At 39.7% G+C, this 16,846-nt stretch overlaps 1 pseudogene; it reads right to left on the bottom strand.

The window, feature by feature from the left end:
- Positions 1-5,598: 5,598 nt before the first annotated feature.
- LOC131220045 (probable LRR receptor-like serine/threonine-protein kinase At3g47570) lies at positions 5,599-16,405 on the bottom strand (annotated as a pseudogene).
- Between the last annotated feature and the right edge of the window lie 441 nt (positions 16,406-16,846).

Below are 16,846 nucleotides of genomic sequence, written 5' to 3'. Positions count from 1 at the left end.
TTCTTCTTCCATGGCCTAGGGTGTGGGGCCCCTCTTGTATCCCTTTTTTTGTTGTGTGCCATTTTGGAAGAAGTGTTTCCCTTGTCTTCCAAAAAAGTAATAAAATGATATCCACTCTGACCACCAGGTGCATCTCTCATTGTTAGGCCCAGGGACCAAAAATTAGTCTCATGCGTGATTCAGGTGGACCACAAGATCATAAATAGTTTGTGGGACAATTTTCATCCTCCAAATTATTTCCCTCAACTTGGCTCACCTAAATAACACATAGGACTACCCCCCATGCCTATATTTTTTTTGTAACATCTAAAGTTGGAGTAATCTCATATAATTGTCACAATGGGCTCTACAAAAATCTAGGGTTGATGTCTCTCTCCCAATTCTTCTCTTTAGTGCAACCCACCTAAATCACATATGAGCCTGAGTTTTTTAGACTGGGACTAATGTGGGTGGGTTACACATCTAAAGGTTAGAGTGGAATAGTTGTAAAAGGGACGCCCACCCTTGAATTTTTTACTAGCCCACCATGATGTCAAGATATAGTCCAACAATTATATTGGTAATCCCACATTAGGCCCGAGCCTAAAAATTAGACTAGACTATGATTTAGGTGGGCCACACCAAAGGAAACAATTAAGAGAGAGAGAGAGAGAGAGAGAGAGACCAACAACCCTTGATTTTTATAGGGCACACTGATGATTATATGAAATACACTCCAACCATTAGATGTCATACCAAAATTTAGTCCTATGGCCCAAAAATCAAGACCATCCATGATTTAGATGGGCCACACCAAGGAAAATGATTTAGAGGGTGAGTGTTGCCCAATACACTATTTTGAATAGTATGTTCCACCTAAATCACAGCTTGGGCTCTTGGCCCAACCCTCAGTGGTGCACCTATTGGTCATCATGATTGACCAAACTTCCATTATGCATGGACAGGAAATCATTACTAATATATATATATATATATATATATATATATATATGCCTCACCTCATGCGAGCCACTGAGTAACTACAATTAATGAAAAACAAGAGAATAGATCGGGGGTGCCAGTTAAGGACGGGGACCCTCCAATGCCTAAGTCAGGCATATGGACTCATAGTAGATGTACTAGAAATGAGATATTTGTTGTACCTTGTTCCATGGCCTGGGGGGGTTGTAAGTTTTTTATGCGGTGTCGTATCCGAGTTGATTTACTGGATATGCTGGAGGTGCTCGTATTGGAGTTAGACTCTAATTTCAAGAATATATCCAACTTTACCTGGATCGACATGATTTTTGGCGAAGATCTCAGGAGGTAATCCCACCTGTATATATACGAAGAGGATTCTTCTTTCTATTCCGAAGTCGAGGTCGGTATCTGAGGTCGAGGTTAGTACATGAGGTCAAGGTTGGTACCTGAGGTCAGGTCAGGGGCCAAAGTGATAACTGAGGCAGAGGTAGAAAGTAGCTAACAGCAAAGGTTGTTGTGATTTTTCAACACTCAAGCAATCCATAGTCATTGAATCTGGTTACTCGGCTCATCTGTCTCATACATTTGTTTAGCTCCATTTTACCCATAACAGTAGCCCCATACTTTCAAACTCTATACTTGATGAGCTCGAGAAGTAACTTTTGAACTAATGTATGAGAAGATAGCTCGTTACATGTATGTTCCTCGATTCTGATGCCTTTATATATAGGTGGTTATGTATGATAACTTAGTAGATACAATAGCTGAGCATGTAGTGATATGTCGCGCATGGTAGAATCAATTGGTCGACTGTCAAATAGTATATGTATTAGTAAACCGAGCACTATGAAGGACTTTCTTCCCTTAAATTGAGGGAAGTCCTTATGGTCGATCGTACAGCTCAGATAGTCGGGATTTGAAAGAAATTTTCTTCCCCTAACTTAAGGAAGTTCTTTCCTGGTAGAATTCGTAAAATAATAAAGGAAAAACGATAGTAGTATTATGAGCACAAATACATTTTTCCCTTTTACAAAGGGAGGTCATTCACATTCAAACATGTAGATAAAAACTGTAGATAAAATAGTAGAAATAAAGGGGAGAACCTTATTCCCTTTAACTGAGGGAGGTTTCTCATAGTCGAACACGAGTAACTTCTACCGAGATGATCATTCGAGCACGGTCGTTTCACCTATCGGAGTTCCTCATGGGTAGTAGATTTTTAGATGATCAGCCTTCCATGAGTGAGATAAGAGTATACCCTCCATCCATGTCTTTTAGTCTGTACATCCCTCAATACCTAATGTCGAGGTCAGGGTTGGCTAATGATCCTTATTACCGAGATTGGTTGACTAGTTCAACTCGGTCATTACGTTTCCTTGTTATGCCCAACTTCCTTAAGTACCTGCTCCAGCTTGGTGTTTAAGGGAGTGTACTGATGGAAGCGACTTTTCAAATGTCGGTTGGTATGCTGGCATCAGTTTTGGTCATCCTCCTTTCTTTTGGTGTTATCGGTAGAGGACTCCCCTTCTTCCCTCCGCTTCCTGTCGTTAGCTGAGTTATTTCCTTCTCAAATAGCACTTTGTGAACTAAAGAATTTCTCGGCATTGGAATAATTTTGAGCTCGGTTAAGTAGGTTGACGAAAGTATTCCGGGGATTCTTACCAATAGAGAAGATAAACTTTCCTTATTTAAGGTCGGCTATCATGGCGGTCAAATCTATCTGGTTGGAATAGTCGTTGACATGAACAGCTTCAGCATTGAAACAAATGAGTCGTGAGTTGATGGCAGATCTATCTGGTCGGAATAGTCATCTACATGAACAGCTTCATCACGAGTTGTAGTCTCTTAACAACTCGTCTTCCCTCTGAGTGATTGTAAGGAAGTAAGTTGATGGCTTTCTCCTATTTATACCACCAATGAATTGAGTGATGAAATCCTTGCTGAGCTAGGCGAAGTAATTGATAGACTTTGACTTCAGTTGTCTATACCATTCCCACACCACCCTTGATAGAGTCGAGGAGAATGCTTGGCACATTACGGAGCTGGTTACACCGTATAGCTCCATCCATGCTCCAAATGACTCCAGATGCCTAGCTGGATTACCGGTCTTGGAATAAGGAGTGATGTATGGCATCCATAATCTTGGTGGTAGTGGAGATGCCATTATATCATCAGTGAATGGCGGCTCTGCTTCTTTCGACATCGCTTCTACTAAGTTGGGACACGGGCTTGGTGCGCTTTTTTAATATCGTTGATCTGACCTCATATCTCCCTGAGCTCGGCATCCCAAGGGACCTCATTCTCTGTCATTGCCTAAGGAACTTTTCCATGCCTTTTGTTCTCCAACATGTTGCATAGGTCAAAGTCGGTAAGCACAGTAGTTCCCGCGGTGTAGCTAGGTGCTTGATTATGCTGTCCAGGCTGTTGCTTGGCTCTGTATGAGTCGTGAAGTGCCGGGGAGGTTGAGATAATTTGATTGTTGTAAATGCTTCCACTTCATGGTTGAGAGGTTGCCACTACCTCTCTAGTATTTGCATTATGCAGTCTACATTGTCGGCTAGGACCTCGACTTGGTTTTTCAAGGAGACGAGTCGACCAGTTCTGTTGCGAGGCCTTCCCAAGGCCAACGCTGGGATGTGGTCGGTATGATGTTCCTTAGGAGATTCCTCAGGTTGCTCATCTAGTGCGGGGATTGGTGCAATAATGGTGGTGAAAGCCCGCTTTCTTCCTTTAGCCGTGACTAAGTAAACAAAAGGATGATGATTCTTTTAATGTAAAGGAAGCTTCTAAGGTGGCTTTGCTGTCGTTCCCACATATGACGCCAAACTATTGATGCTGAAATCTAGTTGATCCTGCCTCACCTCCTATGAGCCGCTAAGTAACTGCAATTAATGGAGAACAAGAGAATACACCAGGGGGGCCAGTTTAGGCCGGGGACCCTCCGATGCCTAAGTTAGGCGTATAGACTCACAATAGGTGTAGTATAATCGGGATATTTGTTGTACCTTGTTCCATGGCGGGGGGTGTATTTATAGGTTTTTTTAGGTGGTCTTGTATCTGAGTTGATATGTTGGATATGCTCGAAGTGATCGTATTGGAGTCAGACTCTAATTTCAAGATTATATCTAACTTTACCTCGATCGGTATGAATTTTGGTGGAGATATCGAGAGGTAATCCCACCTGTATATAGAGAAGATTCTTCTTTCTATGGTGGAAAGTAGCCGACACCAAAGGTATGAGTGATCTTCCATCTCTCAAGCAATCAGTCTCATACATTTGTTTAGCTCCATTTTACCGATAGTATTTATAAAGATAAATATAATAATATTTTACTATGAATCACCTTCAACATATTATAAATTATAAAAATAAAAAATAATACTTTAACATAGTATCAGAGCAGAGCTCACATTAGAACTCATTTTAATACTATGTCAAAATATAGCTTATATTTATCATCACAAATGCAATATAACACACTAAAAGTTAATTGTCCAAAAGATTATCTCTAATAGTCGATGTGGGATTAAAGAAAGTGGGAGTACCTACTATTACCGAATGAATGGGACAGTTGTCTATAGAAGAAAGAAAGAAAATTTAAAAAAAGACAAGAAAAGAAAAGAAAACCAGAGAAGGCGGTTGGAAGGTAAAGGCATGAAAAAAGATAAAACGAGGGGTGTGCTTGGAAATGCCGACAGAATTTAAAGAGTTGTAAAGATATTCTAATGGAAGCGGGTATAGGGTACCGTTAAGGCCCTGAGATTACACCAATGGTACCATGTGTCGATGATCCAAGCCATTGATACGACCGGACTCGTATAATTCATGCATCTGAGAGGAGACTTGATCTTGATTCGATGGGTCAACTTTATAACTCAGTGCGACTCGTAACTAAAATTGAATCAGTCATCGAGTGTTACAGTTATGAGGACAAGAAAAAAAAAACAAAGGATTAAAAAAAAATCGGATATGGATCGAAATTTGGAACGCACGATCTCAGTGAGAGGTGACATGCCTACTACTGTCAAGAGGTGACATGTCTACAACATGTCTACGATTGGATCTCCATTTTAAGTCAGGCCCCACCCAATTAAAGGATAATATTACATTGACATTTGCCACTTTAACACGTTGTGTGAAACATTACATTGACATTTGCCACTTTAACAACTTTAACACGTTGTGTGAAACATCATACCTTCACACACACACACACACACACACACACATATATATATATATATATATTTGAGAACTCATCATAATCCAAAATCTGAACGGTCCACATGAAGCAAAAATCTGAGTACCCATCATGTGGGCACAGCTGTGAAAATGTGCTAACCAAAAATCTCTGGCCAATTCATAAGGTGGGCCCTGGTGTAGAAAACAAATGAACAAACGGACAGCTTGTGAGCCTGATGGAACATATTCTTTCTGACTAAACACAATTTCTAATGGATCTCAACAATCACTTTGATCCAAATTGGACAGCAGACCATTTTATTTTAACCATTCAATCATGGCCACCAGTCAGATGGTTAGATCTTTCCATCTCAACGACTTTCAGTACATGATCCATCTATACCAGTGCTTAGCATTTGGAATGTTTGAAATCATGCCATCAATACGATCTTCCGTCGAGAATCATTGCCCACTTTGATTTTCTATTCACTTCATTCTATCCATATCTAGTATTTAGTTGGAAAATCATTTCTTAGAAAGATAATATCTTACAATACGATCATTTCCTAGGCATCACTGGAGAGAAGGAATACAATGCTGAAAATCTAAGTAGAACACCTAATGCAACTTACCATACACTACATATCTTCCATCCTTAAACACCCAAAATATGTCAAGATATACAAAAGAGAAGACGAACCTTGGCCCCTCAATTGTGGCTGTCTTGGTAGATTTCAGCCCCAAGATATAAATCCCTGATTGCGTGCATTTCCACGACAATATATATCTCTTATCTTCATTCTTTTGTTTGGAGATTCTACAGAACATGAGACACCAATTTCAACTATAGAAACCAAGCACTCTTGCATTTTACTCAAGGGAGTGTTGCATTGTTGTATGTTGTTCAGAGCTCAAACTTCTTCTAAGAGCCGATGTGGGTCTACAATCCTCATCACTTGATCAGGCAAAGCCATTTTAGCAAATTCATGAAGGCTCAGACTATCTTTAAACATGTCATCAGTTGGTCTCTTTCCTGTGAACATTTCCAAAAGAAGGATCCCATAACTGTAGACATCACCATGTGCAGACGCCATTCCACCCATTCCATACTCTGCCACTCATGCATCTCAAAATTTTCAGATATTAAGGTTTCATTCCAATAATTAAATAACAATAGAGAATAGTTTTTGACATAGAAGAAGTGGCAATCATTGCAAGCATAGGAAACAATAATCCTATTAATTTTAAACTTTCGAAGCATGATCATGAAGTTATATTGACTAACAACAAATGAGTCCTACAAGCATAAGACTAAGAAAAAAAAAAACAAAAAACACAAACATGCAGCTCAATATAAAACAATTTGCTTCCATCGAATGTTACATGGCCTACTGTTCGAGGCATTTTCAGGTGAAGTTTATCTTTAAAATAAATTAAATTAAAATAAAGACATTTTAATTACTCCATTAGAGAAATCCTTCCATTATCTCCTTCATTCTTACTGATAGTTTCTTTCCAATTGCCACTACAACTGGTTTTAGTTGTGGTAATGGAAGTATATTAGTTGTGGTAACAGAAGTATAAAATTTACAGAACAATCTATTTTGAAGGTTTTGTTGATGCTATTATTTATGAGGAATGATCCAATGCTCTTAGAGCAGTACAAGTTATAGTGCTTTCAGTTTCATCAAGAAACTTGGATATTGCGATCAAAACTCTCCATTAGTTATCCTGCCCATTTTATGGGCTGCCATCAGCAAAATCAAACCAATTGGATGATTCACCCACCTGTAAGTTGATTTTTTAAGTTTTTAATTTTTGGGCCATTCATTTTTTAAATAGATTGAATGGATAGGCTTGGGTAGTAAAGGTGATTCCTTGGTACCATAACTGATACATGGTGGGCTTTAACAAGTAGATGGCCCAAAGTTTTTAACGTTGCTGTTTTTATATAAAAGATCTTGATCATCCATTTTATAGGCTATTGATCAGATGATTAGGTCTGAATTGATCCTCATGTCTTTGTATTGCTGCTCCTGGGGTCTCTGCAGTCTTTGGGGCCTGAGGAGGCGTCTATGGTGGGGTCTTGGTTGCATGCAGTGTTGTTCTTGTGCGTGTTATGGGGTTGCTGGTTGTTGGCTGGGCTTCTCGCTTTGGCCCTGTTTTTTTGTGCATTTTCTTTGTATTGAGCTGTATAATGCGTCTATATGATAGGTGTGGCCCGTTGTTGTTTTGTGGAACCCACCTGAATAGTTTGTGTAGTCTTTTGCCAAATCATCAAAGTTATAGGTGGTGTGCTCCCCCCTTTCCATAAAAAAGAAGGAAAAAATAAAAGATCTTGACTATCCATTTTATAGGCTATTGATCAGATTATTAGGTTCATCCAATTGCGTGATTATGGCATGATATACCATGAAATGTAATGGGTGCCTCACTAATGGCCATTCTCTCTTGATTGATTGGATTGTCCAAATGTATTGAAGCAACTAGGGCATGGTGGTTTACGGTCATGTCTGTGCACTAGCAACAATTGTAACAACACAAACAATAACCAGAAGTGACAACAATGGTACCATTAAGAGCAGGGGAATTTGTGAATTCAAGCTAGATATCTCAAAACTTTTACAAAACATTTAAAAAAAAGATAAAAGAACAAAGAAAAACCATGACATTGTTACCTGGAGGAACATAGCCAACAGATCCCTTGATTCCAGCTGAACTAGTTTGATCTTGAGAGGTATTAGTGACAGCATTAGAAAGGAACCTTGCTAATCCAAAATCACCCACATGGGTGCCCATGTCATCATCCAGTAGAACATTGCTTGGTTTTAGATCACGATGAATGACCGATATGTGGCAATGGTGATGAAGATACTCCAATGCAGATGCACATTGATGGCTATATCCAGCCTTTGAATAAGGTTCCAGCTCCACAACTCTTGGTTCCAATGTACAATTGGGTGCAACCACTTCTCTAGACTCCCATTAGGCATGTACTCAAATACTAAAGCTTTGAAATCATTGCCTTTAAAATCAATGCTTGAGCAAGCAGATATGATTTTAACTAGATTCCGATGCCGGATATTTCTCAAGGCTTCACATTCAACCATGAAACTCCTAGAAGCACCATGTTCTTGAAGATTGAAAACTTTCATTGCAACACATGTTTGATCGTCATCTAGAAGTCCTTTGTATACAGAGCCATAACTTCCCACACCAATCAAATTATCCAAAGAGAACCCACTAGTCGCTTTAAAGAGATCCGCATAAGAAACATTTAAAAATTGGCCCTCCAAGAAAAAGGCAGGCAAAAGCCTCTTGCTAGCCTTTCTTCTCACCCAGAAAACAGTAGCAAAGAGAAATGATAAAAGAATCAAACCTAAAACTGCACCGACAACGGAGATTAAAATCGACATTCCATGTTTCTTAGGAGCTTTCTTTGGGCACACTGGCAGCCATAATTGTGGTGTACCTCCACAAAGCATGTTGTTTCCAAGGATCGAAAATTTGCTCAAAATTTTGAAAACCCCTTGAGTTGGGACTTGGCCTTCAAGATCATTGGATGACAAGTCCAAGTACTCTAGAAATGGAAATTTCTGTAGAGCTTCTGGAATATGCCCAAACAAGTTATTATGAGAAAGATCTAGCAGTTTAATTACCTTTGAAGTTGTTCAAGCCTGGAGGAATGGCTCCTTGAAACAAGTTATTGCCTAAATTAAGGACTTCAAGGCTTAGACAATTTTTTATCTCCCTAGGAATTTCACCAATCAATTTGTTGTGAGCAGCAAACAAATATTGAAGTAGTTCCAACTTACCAATGACCAGTGGTAGAGATCCATGTTGAGATGTGGAGCCACATCTGGGCAGCGCCACTCGACCAGTCAAGAAGGCCCCTCGACTAGACCAGTCGAGTGGGCTGCTCGACTGGTCGAGGGTTGGCTCAACTCAAAGTCCAGCGATGAATATTGACTTTTGGTTCATGGTACTCGACCGGTTGAGGCCGTTGCTCGACCAGTCGAGGGTCTGCTTGACCAGTCGAGGTTATGCAAATTTGTTTTGTAGATTTGTTGTGGACTGTGGAATTTTGAGGTTGTTTCACAAGGGTGAGAAAGGGAAGTTGCCTAAACTATAAATAGGGGTTACTAGGGACTTTCTAGGGTATTCTAATGTATGGGCAAAGGGTTTTCTCTATTCATCTAAAGGGAAAAGGTTAATATATTGCTTGTAATCTTCGTTTTCTTCATAGTGGAAGTTTTGCACCGTGGTTTTTTTTACCCTTGTTGGGGTTTTTCCACGTATATGTTGTCTTGTGGTTTGCTTGGTATGCTTTGATTCTATTTCTAGTTTATATTTCTTCTTGTTTATCGTTTGTGGGTGAGACCGGAGATTGTATCTCAGTTCACTGCATTGTTGGCGTGCTACGCAACAACTGGTATCAGAGTTATTAGTTTAGTTCAAGTGGGAGCGATGACGAAAGAAAAGGAAGACTAGATGGAGAAGTTTGATGGTTCAAACTTTGCCTTCTGGAAGATGCAGATGGAGGATTATCTGTATTAGAAGGACCTCTATATTCCTCTAGGAGGAAAAGAAAAGAAACCAGAGAAGATGACAGATGATGAATGGTCTTTATTTAATCGGAAGGCTTTAGGAACGATCCGACTCTCTTTATCTAAGAGCGTCGTCTTCAATATATCCAAAGTGAAGACCACAAAAGAATTAATGGAAGCCCTAGTTACGATGTATGAAAAACCCTCACCGTCCAACATGGTTCATCTTATGAAACATCTATTCAATATGAAGATGTCAGATGACGGGAGCATGGCTAAACATCTAAATGAGTTCAATACAGTCACGAGCCAATTAGAATCAGTTGGCATTGTTTTTGAAGACAAGGTCATGGCGTTATTGATCTTGTCCAGTTTTCTAGACAGCTAGGATAGTTTGGTGATTTCTATGAGCAATTCTTCAAGATTGACAAAGCTAAAATTCGATGATGTGCCGGTCTCATTCTCAGCGAAGAATCTAGAAGAAATGCATCAGGAGTTTCAAGGGATTTAGGGAATGCTCTAGACGTTGAAGGAAGAGGAAGATCGCTGAACAAAGGAGACAATAAATACGGACGTTCTAAGTCGAGGAAAAAGTTCAAGAGACCTAAAGACAAAGATGGGTGTTGGCATTACCGGAAGAAGGGACACATGAAATGCGATTGTAAGACGCTTAAGAAACAAGAAGGAAGCTCTCAAGGTGAGAAGGATTCAGTGAATCTATCTGAGGAGAGTGACACAGAGATGTTGATCTTATCTCTTGATGCGATGAATGAGTCTTAAGTTATAGACTCGGGTGCTTCATTTCATGCCACTTTGTGTGAGGAAGTTCTGCATGATTACGTGTCAGGTGACTTCGGGAGAGTCTACCTGGGTGATGATGAGCCGTGTAGTATTATTGGAAAGAGAGGTGTTCATATAAGTTAAAAAGACGGAACGACTTTAAAATTGAAGGATGTCAGACATGTACCGAATTTGAAATGGAACTTGATCTTAATGGGACAGTTGGTCGATACCGGATATGTGAAGACATTCACTAGTAATTCCTGGAAGATCACAAAAAGTGCCTTGGTGATATCTTGAGGCAAGAAGGAAGGTACTTTGTACATGACTTCAGGATCGTATAGTTCACTCGCAGTCGCATCAACTAGAGTGAATGGACAGTTATGGCATCAGAGGTTGAGATATATGAGTGAGAAAGGGATGAAAGTGCTATTATCAAAAGGGAAGCTACCAGGGCTAAAGTCTATTGACTTGAAATTCTGCGAGGACTGCGTGTATGGCAAGCGGAAGAAGGTGAGCTTTAAGAAAACAAGACGCACTCCAAAGACGTATTTGTTAGAGCTTGTACACAATGACGTGTATGGACTGGCACAAGTATCATCTCTTGATGGCTCACGTTATTTTGTTTCTTTGATTGATGATGCTAATGGAAAACTGTGGGTTTATTTCTTAAAGCACAAATATGATGTATTTGATGTATTTAAGAAGTGGAAAGTAATGGTAAAAAATGAGACTGGTAAAACAGTAAAATATCTCAGATCAGATAATGGGGGAGAATACTGTGATAAAAGGTTTGAGGAATATTGTGCAACAAATAGAATCAAATATCAGAAAATGATTCCAGAGACACCACAGCAAAACGGTGTGGCTGAGCGCATTAACAAAACCATTATTGAGCTCGCCAAGAGCATGAGGTTACATGCAGGATTGCCTAAGACATTTTGGGTAGATGCTGTGAATACTGCCACATATCTCATCAATGGAAGTCCCTCAGCACTATTGGATGATGGGCTACCAGAAGAAACGTGGACTGGGAAAGAAGTGAACCTTGCACATCTCAGAGTGTTCGGTTATTTTTCATATGTTCACATTGATGCAAAGCACAGAAACAAGCTGGATGCAAAGTTCAGGAAGTGTACGCTTATAGGCTATGGGCAGCATGATTCTGACTACTGTTTTTGGGATACAGAGAACAGGAAAATCATCAGAAGCAAAGACGTAGTCTTCAATGAAAAAGTGATGCATAAGAACAATGTGCAGTAAAATAAGGCCGATGAGAAATAATTCGTAGAGATGGAAGAGTTACCAGACATGGGTGTTATAGTGCCACCGGATGAACATGCACGGGAACATAGTAAGGCAGAGCCGCAGACACCGGTTGTGAAGAGGTCTACTCGAGAGAGGGGACCCACGGTCTGATACTCACCCTCCTTACATTATCTACTGCTGACAGATAATGGTGAACCAAAGTATTTTGAAGAGGCATTATAGTCAGATACACGGGTTAAGTGAGAGCAGGCCATAGATGATGAGATGGACTCTCTTGAGTCTAATCATACATGGGAGCTAGTCACTCTACCTAAGGGTAAGAAAGCTATTTATAACAAGTGGGTTTACAAACTGAAGAAGGAACACGATGGTTCAAAACGGTACAAAGCTAGATTGGTTGTGAAAGGGTTCTAACAAAATGTAAGTATAGACTTCACTGAAATAGTTTCACCTGTAGTGAAAATGTCTACAATTCACATGGTCTTGAGTATAGTGGTTACAAAGGACTTACATCTAGAGCAGCTAAATATTAAAACAGCCTTTCTTCATGGGGACCTTGAAGAAGAGATTTATATGCATCAGCCAACGGGATACATGGCACCAGGAAAGGAGAATAAGGTGTGTAGACTGAAGAAGAGTCTATATAGCCTGAAGCAGGTCCCAAGGCAGTGGTAAAAGAAGTTTGACAGTTTCATGTCAGGAAACGATTTTAGGAGATGTCATGCAGACCACCGTTGATATTTGACGAAGTATGACACGTCACGCATCATCCTTCTTCTGTACGTTGACGATATGCTTGTGGTAGGATCATGCATGAAGGACATCTCAGATCTCAAAAGATAACTATCTAGAGAAGTTTCCATGAAAGATTTAAGAGCTGCAAAATAAGTCCTAGGCATGAGGATAAAGCGTGACAGGGAAAATAAGAAACTGGTTTTATCACGGGCAGATTATATAACCAAGGTACTTGATCGATTAAGTATGGGAGGTGCTAAGCCGGTTAGCACTCCATTAGCCAATCACTTCAAGCTTTCTAAGGAGCAAAGTGTGAAGACGCAGGAGGAACGAGATTAAATGGCTAAAGTCCCATACGCATTAGCTATTAGGAGACTTATGTATGCTATGGTGAGCACAAAGCCAGATATTGCTCAAGTAGTGAGAGTTGTTAACAAGTTCAAGAACAACCCCAAGAAGGAACATTAGGAAGCTGTGAAGTGGAACCTCAGATACCTGGTAGGTACCAAGGATGTAAGGTTGTGCTATGGAGGATCGAAAATCAAGCTACAAGGCTATGTAGATTCAGATTTGGCAGGAGATATCAACAATGAAATAAGCACAACGGGGTATGTCTTTACTATAAGCAATGCTCCAGTCAGTTGGGTTTCTCAGTTACAAAAGATAGTATCTATCAGTACAACGGAAGCAGAAAATGTTGCAGTTACAGAAGTATGCAAGGAGATGATGTGCATGCAAGGTTTCATGAAAGAGTTAAGTAAGAAGCGAGAAGATTGCAAGTTGTACAGTGACAGTCAGAGTTCAATATACTTGGCTAAGAATTCAGCCTTTTATTCAAGGACCAAGCATATTGACATCAGATATCACTTCATACGTTCGTTACTAAAAGATGGATCGATTGCTTTGGAGAAGATTCATATAAGTGAGAATCCTGCGGATATGTTGACCAAGGTGGTCACACGGGAGAAGCTGAAGTTCTGTTTAGCTTTGATTGATCTTCAGGCTTGAAAACGGGGAGGTGGTGCACTCCGAATGTAGAAGACGAAGGATTATGGCGATGTGTCTCCAAGTGGGAGATTATTGAAATGTAGAGCCACATCTAGGCAGTGCCACTCGACCAATCAAGTGGGTTGCTCGACCGGTTGAGGCGCCCACTCGACTGGTCAAGGGCTGGCTTGACTTAAAGTCCAGCGATAAATATTGATTTTTGGTCCATGGTGCTCGACTGGTCAAGGCCATTACTTGACCAGTCGAGGGTCCACTCAACCAGTCGAGGTTACGCAGATTCGTTTTACGGATTTGCTGCGAACTGCAGAATTTTGAGGCGGTTTTGTAAGGGTGTGAAAGAGAAGTTGCCTAAACTATAAATAGGGGTTCCTAGGGCTTTTCTAGGGTATTCTAATGTGTGGGCAAAGGATTTTCTCTATTCATGTAAAGGGAAAAGGTTAGTATATTGCTTGTAATCTTCGTTTTCTTCATGGTTGAAGTTTTGCACCGTGGTTTTTTACCCTTGTTGGGGTTTTTCCAAGTATATGTTGTCTTGTGGTTTGCTTGGTATGCTTTGATTCTATTTCTAGTTTATATTTCTTCTTGTTTATTATTTGTGGGTGAGACTGGAGATTGGATCTCAGTTCACTATGTTGTTGGTGTACTGCGCAACAATCCAACCAAAGAATTCTGGTCTATATTAAGTGTGACCAGGGAATGATTACTTAAAATTTCTTTAGGTGTGGTACCATTAAGCTTGTTTCTACTAAGAACCAATGTTTCAAGATGATGACAGTTTCCCAGACTTGAAGGGATACTTCCTTGCAAACAATTTCCATCTAAATAGAGTTTAACCAACTAACTGATCTTGCCAATGGAGGATGGGATTTGTCCTGAAAGACATCTGTTGCTGTACAAATACAATCCCTACAAATTTTGAAGCTTCCTAACACCAATAGGAATAATACCCATCACAAAGCTCCTATATACACCAAACATATTTAAGTAGAAGAGATTACTAATATTTGTTGGGATGCTTCCAGATATCGGGTTTTCTCCCAACTCTAGTATTGTTAGGTGGGTAGAGAGATTGACAATGGTGGCAGGAAGTTCTCTTAGTTGATTGGAACGGAGATGTACTAATTCAAAATGACTGCAATTGGTCAAAGAAGTGAGGAAACTCAAGTCATTTTCTCCTCCAACTCCAAGATGATTACCAAGTCCAAATAGGATATACCGATCCAGCAATCTTCCCAAATTTCTAGGAACGGGTCCACTAAAATTATTATTAGCAAAACTAATAACCGCAAGTCTTGAAGCATTAGGTAATGAAACTGGTATTGGCCCCGTAAATGAATTTTCTGAAGGTGAAGATATTTGAGATTAGGAAGGGTGAGACCAAGATTGGCTGGAACCTTTCCGTGAAGTCGGTTAAATGTCACACAGAAAACAATGATGGATGAGAGGTTGTAAAGTGACGGTGGGATCAGACCAGACATTTTATTTGAATATATATCAAGATTTTGTAACTCCACTAGTCGTCGTAGCTCATCTGGGATGCTTCCTTCCACACCATTATAATATAGATAGAGAGTAACAAGTGACAAGAGGTTCCCGAATCACTACCAGAAAACACGGTAACGCCGATGGTTAAAAACCGTCGGCAATGACCTTCCCCAACAGATTAAAACCATCGGCCTTGTCGACAGCTAAAATCCGTCAGCGATGCCAACGGTAAGGGCGACGGCCAAAACTGTCATTGTTTTCGATGGCTAAAACCGTCGGCGTTTCCGATGGTAAGCGATGGTTAAAACCGATGGCATTTCCGGCAGCAAAGGTTGATGGGCAAAACTGTCAGTATTTTCGACGGCTAAAAACCGTCGGCGATTCTCATTAATTAAAAAGAAATGAAAATTAATTGAATTTGGATGATATATTTGATTTTAATTTCTTCATTTTCTATTGTGTAGACTAACCTTCTCAAATAGGTTGGTTCGTTTAGGGCTTTGGAGAAATGAGTATATCTATAACTAGATAATCAAGTGATCCTAAGCATCCAATGGGGGTATTTTTGTCCACCAAATCAATCATTACAGTCTCTGCCAAGAAAAATCACAAGACAATGGACATATCATTATGTTCCATTACTAAAGCTTTGAATCGATTGTGATACTAATGGCAAGGAAAAAATGCATTTCCAACTATACTGAATTTTACTATAGGAACAGCTGATATAGAGCGCCTATAAGAAAAATAGAGGGTCCTATCACTTATTGGGTGGATCCCATGTCTTCCACCAATGACAAGGCTAAAACTATAATGGAACTACCAATCCAAAACACCATCTGAGTCAACAATCAACTCACCCATTACCAGGAAAGAATTCCTGCGTTAGGTACAAGAGCCGATATAACCATGGATTTCTTTCTACTGCAAGGTTGTGAGATGTTCTAACAGCTTCTGTGCACTACATGAGTTCTGGGAAAACAGGAAAATAAAAAATAAAAAATCCATGAATCATCCCTACTATCAAAAGACCTAACTCCTAAATCTCTTCACAAGCCAGCTATGTAGATGTGATTACATTGAGTGTGATAGATCAGAACAACGATGATATGTAGTAGGCCACAAAATTATGTTTTCGTGGAAGTTACCATGTAAACAGGCCCAAATCCACCCTGTCCAAGCTTATTTGCATCCTAAAAATTATCTGCAACAGTAGAAACATTTTTCACTTGCATAAGATGACCTTCAATTTACTTCATAAGCATAAAATGCAATCTACATTCATAAACAATATAAGGCAATGGTTTTTTTTTTTAAAAAGAAAATCAAACTAGTCAACAAAAGAAAATCTGTGAAAGAAAATCAAACACAAAGTTCAGGATTTTCATAACAACTTTGTCTTACCTATCATCTCCTCCTCAGGATTTTCCACTTGCATACTTCTATTTTTTATTTGAGAGACATAATATCAAAAGTTTGGATAATGAACAACATGCCCCATTTGTAACAAACTAATTAAAAACCCAATTAAAGTACCACTGATATATTTTCATTTTTAGTGATCAAATTTCCAACCAACGAACTTCCAACCAATATTCAGATTTGTTCTTAGTGATCAGCTCATTCATCAGGTACACAAAGGCATTGAACGTGGACCACCCATGAGTGAACCAGCCCAGTTCATGGGCCAGAGCATCTACATTGTTCTGGCCGATGGATAGGTTGGATTTCTCATACATGTGCCACATTTGCACGACTTATACATGCACGTGGCATTCACAAACCCCCACATATTTTACATGCATATTGCCTTAGTTTATGATAAAGATAGTTTAATTAGCTTAAAGCACATGTTAGCTTAGGTGCATTTGGCAGAACC

The sequence above is a fragment of the Magnolia sinica genome, chromosome 12, assembly GCF_029962835.1.
Source record: "Magnolia sinica isolate HGM2019 chromosome 12, MsV1, whole genome shotgun sequence".
In the NCBI taxonomy this organism is placed as follows: Eukaryota; Viridiplantae; Streptophyta; class Magnoliopsida; order Magnoliales; family Magnoliaceae; genus Magnolia; species Magnolia sinica.
This window is presented reverse-complemented; position numbering and strand designations above follow the sequence as displayed.